Genomic DNA, 17151 nt, shown 5'->3' on the forward strand with positions numbered 1-17151 from the left:
ATTCAATGTATTTTTTAAATCAGGTTTGTAGGGTGTGATTTGTGGGAAGGTAAGCTACTATTTCTGAGATGTCAAGTAGGTTCTCGTTTGCTGGATCGTCACGACTTAGGGTTGTTTTCGAACGAATGTAATATATATTTATTCTAACATAGAGCAACAAACCTTCTAATATATAATATGTTCCAGTCTCAGCAAAGTTGAAACAGTTGTGTCACCACTGTCTCAAATATTGTCTTTCGTCTGTTGTACCAGACTAATTTACCAGCAAGCAGTTGCACATCTGACATAAGAAACATCTATTGACATCAGCTCATCAACTAGTACTAATCAGAAATACACACGTACTTATAGATTTCTGTGTTACAAATATCCCACTCTACCTCTACTGTCCTAATCACAGCTACTGAATGTCTGTCCAGCTGTAGGATTCACTCTCAATACAGTCGGTAATCTTTCTTCTCATTGTTTGTATACGTCTGTTTTCTTTTCTATCACATTCTGAACCTTCACGTTCATCAATGTTTGCTTGATTATTTCTCATTCGCCCTTGAGTTAATTATTTCGTCTTAAACTAAAATCATACACAGGATTTCGTGTGGCTAGTTCACTTCTCACACGATAAAGCCCAAAATGTTTTTACTGTGACATCACAATATCTAAATATTGCATTATCTAATCAACACAACATATAACACATCGATCTGATGCTCTTCCTCCCGAATCTTCATGTACACTGAATTAATTACTCGGAATATGTCTCATTTCCACTCCAATAATACAAACGATAAAGTGCTCCGTTTTACTTTTGGGAATCCAATAATCAGGTGATAACATTGTAAGTCGTCTTACCTCCCGAACTGCAACCAGTTAAATCTTCATATAGCTTTGCACAATCATCTTATTCAATACTTCTTGTAATCCCCGTTTCTAATGTTCTTCATTAGAAAATGAATTAAAAACTTATCCTCCTTACTTCAAATTCATGGAAAGGGCCTCACTAAAAAATAAATTTACTATGTATCCAATTTTAAATATACACCAAGTCTATTCTACGAAATACCTAAAATACACAAAGATCCACATGGTAAAGCTTGCAAATATTTTCCAAGCCTATCCATTAATGTTCCTCCCTACTGACCTCAAGCTAAGACCTATCATTGCTGACTCTGCTTGTGAAACCTACCGTTTCAGCAATTTCTTACTCAAACCATTTTTAAAATATGTGAAAAGCTTCATTAGGGATGATTTATATATGCTTAACCACCTCTCGAAAACAATAAATGAAGGAACCCTGTTAGTATAATTCGTTGTAGTGAACTTGTACGCCAATATTCACCTTCTGGCTAGAAAAGTATCCAGAAGAGATCCCAGGACGCATCAGCCACAACTTCATAATTGCAGCACTGAAATTTATCCTATTGAACAACTATTTCATGTTCGATACAGTTTACTATCGACAAAAACGTGAAATTGCAATGGGAACTCGAGCTGCCAGAGTGTTTGCAAACCTCTTTTCAACCTCTTGTTAATTTTCCTCCCCAACATCGCTTGTGCCCGTATACTCCGCCATTACCCATGCCTCGTTTAACACCAAGGTGGGCTCCGAGTCGGTGTCGCTCGGCTACAAGCGATATTCCTCTTTGAGTCCCTCCAGCCTACGTATCACAGCTATTTTTATGGCCTTCACAGCTATCTGCGGAGGCTATTTGGGCTCCCGTGTGAAAGCTAAAGTGACTCTTCTTATAGTGTTTCTCCACCACCTTTTCCACCTCTCCACTTCTGTAGAAGAAGATCAATAAATTGTCTTCCTCCGGGGTCGAGGTAGTCAATTCCACCGTTGGCGGCACAATTCCCGCCAACGGTGTCGCTTCCTCTACCGGTAGCACAACCGACGGGGTTACAGCTTCCTTTGTTGGTGGCATGATTCCGTCCGAAAAGGCCTCGAGACATGCCACCAGTACGTTGCATACTTCAAGCACTGTCCCATTCTTTTTTCTCTTTTTCTTTTTTATCTTTGGTGCGGTAGGGGTTGGCTCCTTCACCATAACCGCAGGAACCTCGCTTTCTCCAGCAACCCCGGGATCCCTCGGAGAGCAACCATTGTTGCTCTCCTTCTTTTTTCTTCCCTCCTCAGGGGCATCAAATAGCGACCACATTGTTGCATAATTGACACCCTTTGCTATAAACTTGATGGTTGGCAAGTTTTCTGCCAACAGGTTCTCAATATCTACTTGAGAGAACACAGTGATGGTGTCGAGGGACTTGGAATATGTCTTCAACACTACCGTTCTCACATTAAGATCCTTTACCTACTGCTTGGGGGGCACAATTTCCCACTCCAAGACAGTGCTTTTATTTTTTGCCATACTTTGCAAAACAAAAACAGGAAAACGTTAAAAAAAGTTCGAAATGTTCAACTAAAAGTCCAAAGAAACACAAAGAAAGAACAGAAAGACAGAGCAAAGAAAAGAACGAAGGAAAACAATTCCAGCACAGCAACACAATTCCCTCACTTAGGTAATCCGGGTCCACTGGTAATCCGCAAATAATCCACCGGTAATCCGCCAGAATATTGCTTCACACAGGTACTCCAGTTCACAGTAGCAGCAAAAAAATTCCTCTACGAATGGGTCGAATTTTTATAAACTTTTCAAATTTTGGTAGCGAGACACGCCCACCAAAACAAAACAATTCTCACCGCTAAGTGAGTTACTCACCGCGACTACAGCAGACAAATGTTCGAGACCCAGTAGGGATTTCTTATATGAAAAAAGTAAAAAAACAAATTCCTAACTAAATCCCTTTAAAAAACAACTGCCTATCTTGCAGTGGCACATCTTCAACAGTTCTTCGATTCAAGACGGCCACCAACTCTCGTCTTGACAGTGTTCAATCCAATAAGCAACTAACAAACGCGCATGCGTAAGCAAGCTACTTATTACAGATCCACTCCTGCGCATATATATATCTTTTACTTGTTTCAGTCATTTGACTGCGGCCATGCTGGAGCACCGCCTTTAGTCGAGCAAATCGACCCCGGGACTTATTCTTTGTAAGCCCAGTACTTATTCTATCAGTCTCTTTCGCCGAACCGCTAAGTGACGGAGACGTAAACACACTAGCATCGGTTGTCAAGCGATGCTAGGGGGACAAACACAGACACACAAACACACACACATACATATATATACATATATACAACAGGCTTCTTTCAGTTTCCGTCTACCAAATCCACTCACAAGGCATTGGTCGGCCCGGGGCTATAGCAGAAGACACTTGCCCAAGATGCCACGCAGTGGGACTGAACCCGGAACCATGTGGTTGGTTAGCAAGCTACTTACACACAGATTTTACATACAAAATTTAGAGGACTGAACACTAAAAAAATAGACAGCCTATATGCTAGATATAGACGTCAAGATCGCCACTTTCCACGAAAAATGTGTTCTGTTTAGTAGTCAGTCCTCTAAATTTTGTATGTAAAAAAATTTTTTAATCTTCAGATTTGTTTTAAAAATATGCTAGGCTACTGATTTTAATTGATTAATATCAATCTCTACTCTTATTTAATTTTAAATAATTATATATATATATATATATATATAAATATATATAAAATATTATTAGAGACAAAACCACTATTTTGCAAAACAAACAAGGAAAGACTTAATCAATACATAAAATTTTAATAAATAGTCAAAAAAACCGCCACTACAATCGTTTCTTGTCTTGATCGACAATCTTCAGGTGGACTTCCAATCTAAAAAATCAATATTTTAAAATATAAAAATAATAATTTTAAAATAATTAAAGTATGAATGAAAAAATATAAGTATATAATCCATATATAACCTATCTATAATCCATATATAATCAATATATAAACAATATATAAACTAAAAAAACCTATCAACAATTAAATATAAAATATAAAATATAAAATATAAAAGTTTTGGTGTATATGGAGGTTTATAAGTTAGTTTAGGTATGTGTATAAGTCGTGGGTCTGTGGTTTACGTGTGTGTTTGTGTGTGAATGTTTAGGTTAGGGGGATTACTATATAGGTTTGTTATAGAGTTTAGCAAAGGGAGATTTTATCGTTATATGTTTTTTAAGAGTTTTGGTTTATCATGGTTTTTTTAGGGAATTCGTAGTAATTTGTCTATTTTCGATGTTGGTTGTTTTATTATATTGTTTCATTCATAATTTTTGAGTGGTGTTCGTTTTGCCACGTGAATTTTGTTTTTAATCCCATTTATTCCATTTCTCCATTCATTAATTTAGAGATGTTCGTTTCCAGAGCGGTTATACTTTTTATACATATTTTAAGTTCCTTGGTAAAGTAATTTTGTTTGGTGTATATGTTGAGGCTTATATGTACTTGTGGGTGTGTGTGAGTGGGGTGGGAGTTTGTATTTGTTATGGGTGTGTGGTTTACGTGTGGTTTTGTGTGTGAATGTATAGGTTAAAGGAATTGCTATATAAGTATGTTTTAGTGTTTAGTAAAGGGAGGTTTTATCATTTCTGTTTTGTGAGTTTTAGCTTATAATGGTAGTTTTATAAAAGAATCCATTCATAATTTTTGTGTTTATTTGTCTGTGTGGGGTTGAGTGGGTTTTTGGAGTATATGTTGAGGTTTATATGTATGTATTGGTATGTGTAAGTGGTGTGGGTATTTGTATATGTCGTGGGTGTGTGGTTTACGTGTGTGTATTTGTGTGTGAATGTTTAGGTTAGGGGGATTGCTATATAGGTTTGTTATAGAGTTTAGTAAAGGGAGATTTTATCATTATATGTTTTTATGAGTTTTGGTTTATCATGGTAGGTTTGATAAGGAATTCGTAGTAATTTGTGTCTATTTGCGATGTCTGTTGTTTTATTGCATTGTTTCATTCATAATTTTTAAGTAGTGTTCGTTTTACCAAGTGAATATAATTTTTAATTCCATTTATTCCATTTCTCCGTTCATAGTTTTGAGTGATGTCCGTTTTCTAGAGCGTGAATGTGGGTTGTATGTGTGTGTGTGTGTGGGAGTATGAATAAGTATTATGTTGAAGTATTTAGCTATTTTATTTATTTATAGTTGCCTAGACATTTTTATGTGTATGTATAGGGATATATATATAGGTGTGTGATTTAGTGTATGTAGTTAGATATGGTTATATATAATTAGGTATATGTGTATGGGTGTATATATAGTTTATTATTATATTATTATTTTTTTTTTGTTTTGTTTTATATTTTATATTTATATTTTATATTTTATATTTTATATTTTATATTTAATTGTTGATAGGTTTTTTTAGTTTATATATTGTTTATATATGATTATATATGGATTATAGATAGGTTATATATGGATTATATACTTATATTTTTTCATTCATACTTTAATTATTTTAAAATTATTATTTTTATATTTTAAAATATTGATTTTTTAGATTGGAAGTCCACCTGAAGATTGTCGATCAAGACAAGAAACGATTGTAGTGGCGGTTTTTTTGACTATTTATTAAAATTTTATGTATTGATTAAGTCTTTCCTTGTTTGTTTTGCAAAATAGTGGTTTTGTCTCTAATAATATTTTATAATATTTACTATAAAATCGATTTAATCCTAAATCTGATTTTTTCCCTGTAAATTTGGATTTATTCCCTAATATTTATTATTTATAAATATATATATATATATATATATATATATATATATAATTCCATTAATTACATTGAAGCCGCAGCATCCATTTCCAAGTAACTTTATATCGTATATATATATATATATATATATATATATATATATATATATATATATATATATATATATATATATACGTATATAAACTTACTTGGAAATGGATGTTGCTGCTTCAATGTAATTAATGGAATTTTCAAAGTTCACATCTTTTATAAATCATCTGGTTTGAGGCCCATCAATTAAATAATAATGTAAATTATATATATATATATATATATATATAAACTTTGATGGGACCATAGTTTGATAAAATTCAGGACCGACATCTCCCTTACCCTGTCTAAACAATCCCGCTACAAAGCCAAATACGAAGCTATCGATGATCAAATCAGAGACGAAATATCCAAACTAACGACCGGCAATATAGCAGAAAAAATGCGAGAACTATGGACCAGAGATATCTCAAAAGAAGAAAGCAGATCAAGAAAGTTTTGGCAGCGGAAACAATTATTTCTCGACAAATATGCTACAAGTTACGGTAAAGACACCAGAACTCTGAGAAATAGCATTAAAAGTGGACAACCTCACCAACGCAACATACGCCAGAACACGTGGCAACATGAACACCCGTTTCACCACGAATCGAAGACGAACTACGGTAAGAACTCTTCCCTTTTTGTATGCAAACACCCTAATGCACACAACATGAACAAAAAGCACAAACAAAATAGATATTCTCTTGATCAGACCATTAGCAGTAGAAATAATAGATCATTTTGAAGACCTCAACAGAGATTACCCACAAGAAACTGGACAAAAAAAACCCAGATCATTTCCCCAGGTGGTTAAAAACAATACTAACAAGAAATTGAAAAATAATATACATAATACCAAAAACAAGACAGAAAAGATAACGAAACCAAGTAAAATACCACAACCAAAACGCAAAATTCATCAAGCAAACATCAACAGGAATATAAATCATAAACAGAAAAAAATCCATTTTTTTACGTCAGGACAACAAACACCTGAGAAATAAAAAATCCAAGAGGAAACATACCCAAAACAACTGAACGTATAGATCCTAAAATAATTAATTTATCAAAAAGAGATCTTGACAATGATGAAATCCAACTTCTGTCAAAAGGACTGAAATTCACACCTACACCAACAGCCAACCACCAAGAATTAAAGGAGGATATCCAAAAATTCTGTCGAAAATTACGACTTGTAGAATTCTTCGCTAACAAATCCCTAGTAAGGAATAAATGAATCCCTAGTAAAGAATAAATCAAATTTCACCCCACCAAAAGGAAGAAATAACTACCTTGACCAATACATTGATATCCTGTCTAAATTTCCCCTTAGACGCAATACCAATGTTAGGCCAAACATTAACAAATCAGAGATGTCTGCATGTAAACGTATACAAAACGATCAAGCAATAATAATTAAACAAGCAGATGAAGGTGGTTCAATTGTTATTATGGATACCGAATACTATAAGGATTTGGTTGAGGACCAACTGAAGGACACAACTTTCTATTGTGAAATACCCTCAAATATAGACCACCACATCATGAAAAAGATCAACAACCTGATCTCAAAACACTACAACTCACTTACCGATAATGAAAGAGACTACATCACCAATTTCGAACCAAAACCCAGCAACTTCTACGGCTTACCGAAAATACATAAATCAAAAGATATTCAACAGGCAGTAAAAGAACAAGAAAGTTAGTACATAGAATTACTACATCCAAAAGACCTAAAACTTAGACCTATTATAGCTGGTCCAGCATGCCCTACCCACCGTCTAAGCAATTTTATTGACATTGTTTTGAAACCACTATGTATTTACATACCCAGTTTCATCAGGGATGACATCGACTTCCTGTCCCATCTTCCCAAAACAACAGAAACAAATTCAGTTTTACTAAGTTTTGATGTGGTAAGCCTCTACACCAATATTCCACACGATTTAGGAATAAAGGCGATTAAATACTGGTTAGAAAAACATAGAGAAGTGATTCCCAGCAGATTCACAGTGTCATTTATATTAGACACAGTCAAACTTATTCTAGAAAACAACACATTCTTCTTCAATGGAAAGAATTACATCCAAATTAGAGGCACGGCGATGGGAACGAGGTTTGCTCCCGTTTACGCCAACTCTGTAATGGGATACTTAGAACAACAACTCTACCAAAAGGTGGAGGTAAACTATGGCACTGGATTTAGAAAGTATATTGAAAAGGCATGGAAGAGATACCTTAGAATCTCTAAATACTCTGGAAGAGTTCAATATCCTCCTGAACAACCTACACCCATCTCTCCAATTTACAAAGGAGATGAGTAGTACCAAATTACCATTCCTAGATATAATGGTAATTAAAAAAGACACCACCATCACCACAGATATATACAATAAACACACAGACACACATCAATACCTGAATTTTAAGTCGTGCCATCCACCACATACAAAACGCAACATCCCATACTGCCTAGCCAGAAGAATTTGTACCATTGTAGAAGATGCAAATAACAGGAACAAACGCCTAACAGAACTAAGAGAATTTTTGCTCAAACAAAAATACCCATCTCTACTTATAGAAAATAGCATACAGCGGGCTATAAAAATACCCATACAACAACTTAGGACAACCCAAGGAAGAGGAAAACAAGAACAAGTCATACCATTCATAGTGACACACAACCCATGTCACCAGAATATCTTCAACATTGCCAAAGAAAACCTACCAATCATTGCTCAAAGTAATGTATTAAAAGATATAATCACGGATCGAGCTATGGTTCTTAGTAAAAGACTTGAAAAAATTACTAACAACGGCAAAATTTGACCTTAGCAACAAAGACTAAACATTCACTGTATCTAAATGCAATGATAGCCGATGTGGCACATGCCAATTCATAAATACCGGCCAATATATAAACACAAACACCGGGAAAATATTCACAAACGTGAATATGAACTGCAAAAGCAGAAATTTAATTTACAGCATCAAATGCCCAAATTGTGAAGAAATATATGTAGGTCAGACGGGAAATGCACTATCAGAACGCTCACGTGTACACCGACAACAGATTAGAGACCCAGAGGTCCGTCAAATACCTTTGAGTAACCACCTAGCAACATGTGGTCGGAAAATATATATAATATTTCCATTCTACAAATTACACAGCCCAAGTGAAATCGAGAGGAAAATCAGAGAAAAGAATTTTATTGATAAATTCGAATCCAAGCTACATAAGCAATAATGATAATACTTAGAGGTGCTACTTCTACTGCTACGACCATGACCACTAACAACAACAACAATACTAGAGGTGATCAAGATGAAGATAGCAGGAAAATTATCTTATTTAGGGTTAAAAGTTCTATTGCCACCACCATCACCACTAGCAACAATAATTAAGGTGCTGACAATGATGATGATGACAATTGAAATATAAAAATCCCTGACAAAGGCTATTTACAACATTTCTAAAAATAGCCAAACAATTGCTGCCTCGGCCAGGGTTAAGATACAGGACTCTTTACATGTTCAACAAAGCGTGACGCCTAAACCAACCAATCAGCTTAAGTAATTGAGTGATACTACACACTGATTGGTCAAAATACAGTTTGCAAAACCTAGCAATTTGGAGCCTACACAGCTGTATTTAAGGCACAGATTTAATCATCTCGCTACAGTCAAAAATTGTGAAGCATGACTGTCACCACTACTACATGAACCTGAAGATTGCAGAATTTAATGCATGAAAGTACTAGTTCAATCAGAATGAACATTTATCATTCTATTATTTTATTTTATTATATTATTTTATATTATATCATTATAAGAATGTAAATAAAACGTGAAAATCAAACAAGGTTGGAATTCCTTTTATTAATATATTATTCTATACACAATCACACACACCCGTATATATATCTATATATATATAGAGAGAGAGATAGATAGATAGATAGATAGATAGATAGATAGATAGATAGATAGATAGATAGATAGATAGATAGATAGATAGATAGATAGATAGATAGATAGATAGATAGATAGATATGCGCATATATGGGTATAGGACGTCATCAACAGTAAACAAGATGAAATACGAAAACAAATGAGTTAAATACGCAAATAACGGAAGAAATAATGGTAAACAGGACAAGTAATACACAGAACGACCCTTCATCAGTTGTCGGCTGTCTATCTACTCCCCATTTCGAGCAATCAACGACAATATGAGCCTTCGAAGACAGTTGCTCTCATAAATACTGAAATAAAATTTTGGATTTATGGAGGGTCAAATTTGGGAACAAAAACAGGACAATGGAGACATGCAATGAAACTGAACGAAAACAAACATGGAGGGTCGTTAGACCAGAACGAGGCAAAAATACCGAACGCCGGGAGAAATAATTTCTCTAAAAAGAGAAAAGATAGAAGAGAGAGATAGAAGACGTCCATTCCTTTGGACGCCGTGCAGAAAAAGAAAGATTGTCACGTGAGGAAAAGAAAGGGGGACGGCGGTCACATGTGAGCAACGAGAGAAAGAAAAGGAGAAAGAGAGATACAGACGGACAGACAGATAGAAAATGTTGAAGGGGAGAAAAAGGTAATTAGAGACGGATGGGGAGAAAACGGTATAGAGTAATGTCGCATCAAAAAGATTAATATAAACTCACTTAGAAATGGATGCGTGGCGTTCAATTAAATAATATATATATATTTATTTATTTATTTATTTAATGTAGGATAACATTTTTTTCGAAAAAAATTTTTATCAATGGTCAGCATATTAAAAAATACCTTTAAAGTTTAAAATTATAAACAACATATAAGTTGTATATAAACATATAAGTTGTATATATATATATATATATATATATATATATATGCATATATGGGTACAGGGCGTCACCAACAATAAAGTTTTAGGGTAGGTCACGGTACCATTGCCATAATGATTTTTACTTTGTAAAGTTGTTGAGAAAGTTTGTGAGATTAGTTACGAATTGTATGTATTTATTGATCTAAACCAAGCGTTCAATACGGTCAGAAGAAATACTCTCTGGGTAGTTCTCAAAATATTGGTATACCTGATAAGATGTTTAAGACATTGCTTCTTATGCTGGAATGAAACAATGTTTCATCATATTAAGATTTCAGAGTTATTTCACATTTCTAATAGCATGAAAATGGCCATATCAAGGCACGGGTGCTTTGATACAGCCATTATCCATTTTCAATCGACATTTACCATGCTCGTGGCATTTCCGATTTATATATGTAATTTCAATACCAAATCTGGGATGTGTCTCGTAATTTACCAGAGCTTTTAAACCGAAATATTTGTCCGAATGGTTATATGTGAGTTCTTGTTTTCTGAGGATGATGTACTTGAGGCAGCATCTATCAAACAGCACAGGATTTTATTAATCGTTTCTCTAATGTCAGTAAAGCTTTCGATTTCATCAGCAGCATTAGAAAGATATAAGTCATCGCCCAGACAAAACCCATTCTCCAACAAATCAGAAGTATAAAACTGAAACCATTTCAACAATACCCTGTCACTCCCATTATCATCGATGACAAAAATCTAAAATATGTAAATACTTTTAGGTATCTGGAGAGTAGAGTAAGTTCAAATGCTTAAGACAATCTTCGTTACCGTCTGTGGGATGAACGGGGAATCCTATTAGAAACGATAGTTAATGCCTACCAGGTTGCAGTTTTTGTTACTCTCCTATGTGTATTGATAAACGCTTTCTGAATGATAGGAGTTCGAATAAATGTAAAAGTAGTATTATTGAATCCTTTCTTTTACATTACTAATTAAGATGGTTTGATCACCGGCTATCTATAGCTATGGTGCGGCCTCACCTTTAATTTGCATCACCGGTCTGGAACCCCTATCTTGCCCAGGATATTAATCGTCTGGAAACCGTTCAGCAACGTGCAACCAAGAGAATACCTTCCATCAGGCATTTGTCATATTCTGAACACCTTACTTCCTTGGGCATGGATACACTGAAACTCCGACATCTAGCAGCTGACTTGGCAGACACCCATAAAATTATTAACCATCTTACTAACAATAACTCTGAACACCTTTTCAAACTCCACCTATTTAACACCCGTGAACATGTTTACAAAGTCAGAAAACAGTACAGCTCCCATGACTTTCGGAAACATTTTTTCACGCTAAGAGTTGCTGAAGTATGGAACAAACTGCCGGCATCAGTTGTTCGTTGTCAGAATACTGCATCCTTCAAAGCTTCCATGCTTCCTGAGATTCGCCAACACTACACCTGATTTTCTCCCCTCCATACACACGCAAGCATGTATCTGACTCATACACTGTTCACTTCCTAGACATTTGTACATTACTGCATATGCTTTATATGCACTTTTGACAAGTTGTGGTGCACCTGAGCACTGTATACAATAATTTCCTTATTATTTATTATTATCACGTTGTCAGAATGAACAACAGTATTCCAAAAGTCATTATGTATAGCCATCTCCATGATCGAAGAGAGAAGGAGAGAAGACGGTGATGGCAAAAATACAAGGGTAAGCTTAAAGCTAAGCTAAAAGTGACAAAAATTATCCTAAAAACTCTGGGAAAAGGCATAGAATCGCAAGGAATGTAGGTTAACTTGTTATAAAGGCATAATCTATCTATCTCTATCTAGGTCGTTCCACGGGATGCTCCAACACTGTTTCCACACGTTTTCACCATTCATCTTGATATTCCATAATGGTCCTCAGCCCCTGTACCCCTTCCATACTAGTATCCTCCAGCAAGTTGTTGATATAGCTATATAGCTCATCTTCCGCCTTCCTCTCCTGGTTCTTCTTTCCGTTGGTTGCCGGAGCACTAGCTTGTTAGCAATTTCATCGGTGTGTCTGATGCAGTATCCAGCTAGCTTCAGCCTCCTATGCTGTGTTTTCAACGTTACTTTTGGTAATTCCTGGTCAAAGTTGGTGTTTCTTGTATGACTCTTACAGGAGACATTGAGTGCCATTCTAAGCATCCTTGTATAACAACCGTCCAATGCTTTAGTGAGCGTCCATGTTTCAGCCCCATATAGAAGAACAGACTCAACTGCTGCCAGAAACAACCTCACTTTCAACTTCCTTGCTAACTTTGAACTCCATACCTTTCTCGGTTTATGGCATGCGCTCCAGGAAAGAGTTTTCCTTGCTACGATGTCTTATTCAGTACATTGTGTCCAAAGCATCAAGTAATTTGAAATTTTCAACTACCTTCAGCGATGTAACGCCTCTCACTTTCACTGACACAGGCATTTCGCGATTGAATACTCTGTTTTCATTGCGTTACAGTACAATCCTACCTTCCCCGATTTCTGCTCTAATCTGCTCAGCACCCCTTGTGCCTGATCTGTCCTCTCTGTTAGTAATGCCAGCTCATCAGCATAGCCTAGGTCAGTTACTGTTACTGCTTGAAGCCGTTTACTTTTTTGCCTATGCTGTTTGAATTCCAGTTCATCTTCCTTGCCCTCGTACGTTCTACGCATTACATAGTCCAGAGCGATGGCGAAGAGATAAGGTGATAGTGTGTCACCTTGTAATACTCCGGTTTTGACTTCAAAGTATTCCGTTTCTCCATCAGGAGTGATCACTTTCGCTCTGGTGTTCTCATACAGTTTACTTATTGCTCTCAGAATTCTTGGTGGAATATCATATGCTTTAATTATCTTCATCATCATTCCTCTACGTACTGAATCAAAAGCCTTTTTAAAGTCTACATAGATAATGATAGCTTTCCTGTTATGGATCTTAACTCCCTCTATCAGTCTTCTAAGTGCGACAATGATTTGGTCGCAATTGTTTGTCTATATTAGATTGTATTCGTTTAAGTATCATCTTGACGACCATTTTTGTAACAATGGATGACAAACTGATCCCTCTGTAATTCCCAGTATCACTTAGGTCTCCAGTTTTGGGCTGCGGTAGCAAGTCTAACTCAGACCATTGTTCTGGCTTCACATTGTCATTTAGTAGTTTGTTTGCAAATTCAAGGATGACGTCATCTAAATCACACCTTTTTAGTAGCAAGTCTAACTCAGACCATTGTTCTGGCTTCACATTGTCATTTAGTAGTTTGTTTGCAAATTCAAGGATGACGTCATCTAAATCACACCTTTTTAGTACTTCTGGTGAGATGTTGTCAGGACCAGTTTGTTTTTCTTCTTTCAGGTTACTTGTAGATCTTTCTATTTCATGTTTTGTGAAGTCTTTATCCCCGACTTGCAAACTGTCAAATATCTTCGCTAGTTCTTCCTTTTCTGTTTCACTGTCAACTTCTGGATCCTTCATAAGTTAGTTGTAGAAATGAGTGTACCACTTCTTGATTCTCTCGTCCCTTGATTTCCCTTTGATGATGCCTTGCTTTGCAACTTTGCGACCAGTGATGTACCTTCTCGAGGTGAAGTGCCTGTGTGCTCCATTGACCTGGAGAGCTAAGCTGGAGGGAGAAAAATCTTCAGGCAGTTCTTACCAGACCAGACAGGTCGAAGGTGGGGAGACAGACAAAACATTAACCATGAGAGGAGTAAGCCTCAATGACAATAAATCAAAGCGTTGGCTGCAGGGCGTGGATTTAGTTATTGGCAGGTCCTAACAGATCAGATTCGTGGCTTTGAACTAACAAGATGCCAGGCAGAGTATCTTGAATACAAGACAATGGAGGAAACCCTAATATTCCTAGTTAGATGAAAACTTCGGGAGCGTATGGAGCAGCGCCCTGTGACTCGTATAGTATGCGCAACCGAAATCCCTATGAATCCACGCTTTAACAGCACCAGAGTTAGAGGCCTTGACTCAGACATTCCAGATTTTCAAGCAAGTCGCATAAAAGCATAAACAACTATGAATAAGCTGTCAGAATTATATTAGAGAACTGAACGCAAAGAAAATATCTTGGACTAACATAACAAATGCTTTATATAATAATCTTCTTTTATGTCCAATCTGAGGTCTTGTCAGCAAATTGTTGGCTGGATTAAAATCTTATAAGGGACCTAGACATGACACCTAAAACAACAAAAGCTGTTGTTAGACTCTCATACACAGATTTTGAATCTCTACAGGTTTGTATGTATGTGTGTGTAGTGTGAATTTAAACATGCTATATGTAAGATTTTTGGAGGCTTGCGTCGAGAATGAAGATAAAATGAAAAAATAAGAATAAAATGGATTGCAATTGATAAATACTTGATCCTTTATTTGCTTCGTTAAAAACTACAGCTGGCACACATGCATGCACACACATATAGATTCAAATTGATAAAGAACATCGCAAAGAGCTAAACGCAAACTTCATTTTACCAAATTCAAGAAGGCAAATTGAACACTTGACCTTTTTTCAACTCATTCAGATTTATATAAAAAAGGAAAATTTCAAGGTCCCACCATTGATAATGACGAGTCTCTGAGGGGGATTAAAGCGCCAATAAATAGCATTTATCCAAATTCTGACTACTTTCTTCTTTATATTTATAATACATTAAAAGTCAGTTTCAGTCTTGATTGCTGGCTTGTAATTTTACTCAGCAAAAGTGGCGAAACGGGAAAATACCATGAATTAAGTTTACCCTGAAATGTTAATACGAATCGAATGAAGCTAGTTTCGCGTAAATCGGTAGTTTTTAAGATATTTTCAGAGCATAAAAGGCCAAAACAGTGCATAATGGGAAAATGTTACGAAAATAATCTTCATTCTGAAAGGGAGGAAACTCTTATCTTTCTATTAGACAGTGAGATAGCAACGACAAAAAAAAATGGTGTTTTTTTTTTACAATTTCTATTTTCGCTTTTGTTAAACACAATATTTTAATCATTTGCAAATATTTTTAAGTGAATGTGATTTCAAAAATGTAAGCTGTTTGTACAGTAAGTGTGTATATTTTAGATTTCTTTAAACAGACAATATTCTAATGTTTTTTAAAATTACAAAAAAATTTTATTTACATATTTAAAAAATATTTTAAAGTAAAAATCACTGTAACTTCTGATGGTAGATATTTTGTAAAAGACCGTTCGTAAAACTCAAGTGAAATAGATGTGGCTGCACAACACACACCAACACACATTTATATATATATAATATATATATATATATATATATATATACTGCATTCATATATATATATATATAATATATAAATATATATATCTATATTAATATATTAATATATATATATATATATATATTATTATAATATATATATGCTATCACCTGTGTCATTGATTCTGTTATCATCATCTTAAAATAGTTACATTGGATAATAATAGAATTAATGACACCTTCGTAAATTAATTTTTGGGGAATTATTTTTCTCGTAAATTGTATCGAGATTATTTTACACTGGTGGCTGTTATGATTTCGGCGCGAAACGAACAAGTTTCAGCACAGACTTCGAAGCGATAGGTTGGTAGTGTCTAATCATGGTAACACGTGCTGAAGAAGCTAAGGTTTTATTTTACCAATGCAGAAACCGGTCCGCGTGAGTCCAAATACTTAAATGTGTGTTAGTAGATTGTCTTAACCTGATTTTGCCATCGTTTAATTTCTGTAGTTTTCGTCTGTATTTTTGGCGATTTAATAAGAGTTTTGACTGTTATTTCTAGCAGGTAGATATACTTAGTATGTCATTTGATTAATTTTAATCCCTCGGCTATTTAATGTTATTTTTTGGCCTGCTATCGCCTGTATCAATGATTCTGTTATTATCGTTTTTAAAATAGTTACATTGGATAATAATAGAATTAATCACACCTTCGTAAATTAATATATATATATATATATATTATATATATCTATATATATATATATATCTAATATTTATATTATATATATATATATTAATATATATATTATATATATATATATATAGATATATATTATATATATAATATCATATTTATATATATATAATATATATATGTTATATATATATATATATATATATATATTATATATATATATATATATATATTATATATATATATATATATATATATACGGAGATGTACTCGCCATAGAAGTAATTTGATCTGAGATCGGTGTGCTGAAACGAAAAACAATTGCCAGCGTGGAAGGTGTTTATAAGCCATTTAAGAAAAACACACAAAAGCCGTTCGATTCACTCCAACATTAAGTTTAATTTGTCAAAATATTTTCGTCGCTGAGATGCAGCACGGGACTTTGTCAGTGAACAGGTCGCGGATTTAGCGACGAAAATATTTTGACAAATTAAACTTAAAATGTGGAGTGAATCGAACGGCTTTTGTGTGTTTCTTAAATGGCTTATAAACCTTCCACGCTGCAATTGTATATAGATATATATATATATATATATATATAATATATATATATATATATATTATATATATATAT

At 34.7% G+C, this 17151-nt stretch overlaps 1 protein-coding gene across 1 annotated transcript in view; it reads left to right on the forward strand.

Annotated features, from left to right (window-relative positions):
- The window catches only part of LOC115211864 (inter-alpha-trypsin inhibitor heavy chain H4-like), a 241022-nt gene that overhangs the window by 60714 nt on the left and 163157 nt on the right, over window positions 1-17151 (forward strand). The gene's annotated exons all lie outside the window — the stretch shown is intronic.

This window comes from Octopus sinensis, linkage group LG5 (genome assembly GCF_006345805.1).
Source record: "Octopus sinensis linkage group LG5, ASM634580v1, whole genome shotgun sequence".
Taxonomy (NCBI): domain Eukaryota; kingdom Metazoa; phylum Mollusca; class Cephalopoda; order Octopoda; family Octopodidae; genus Octopus; species Octopus sinensis.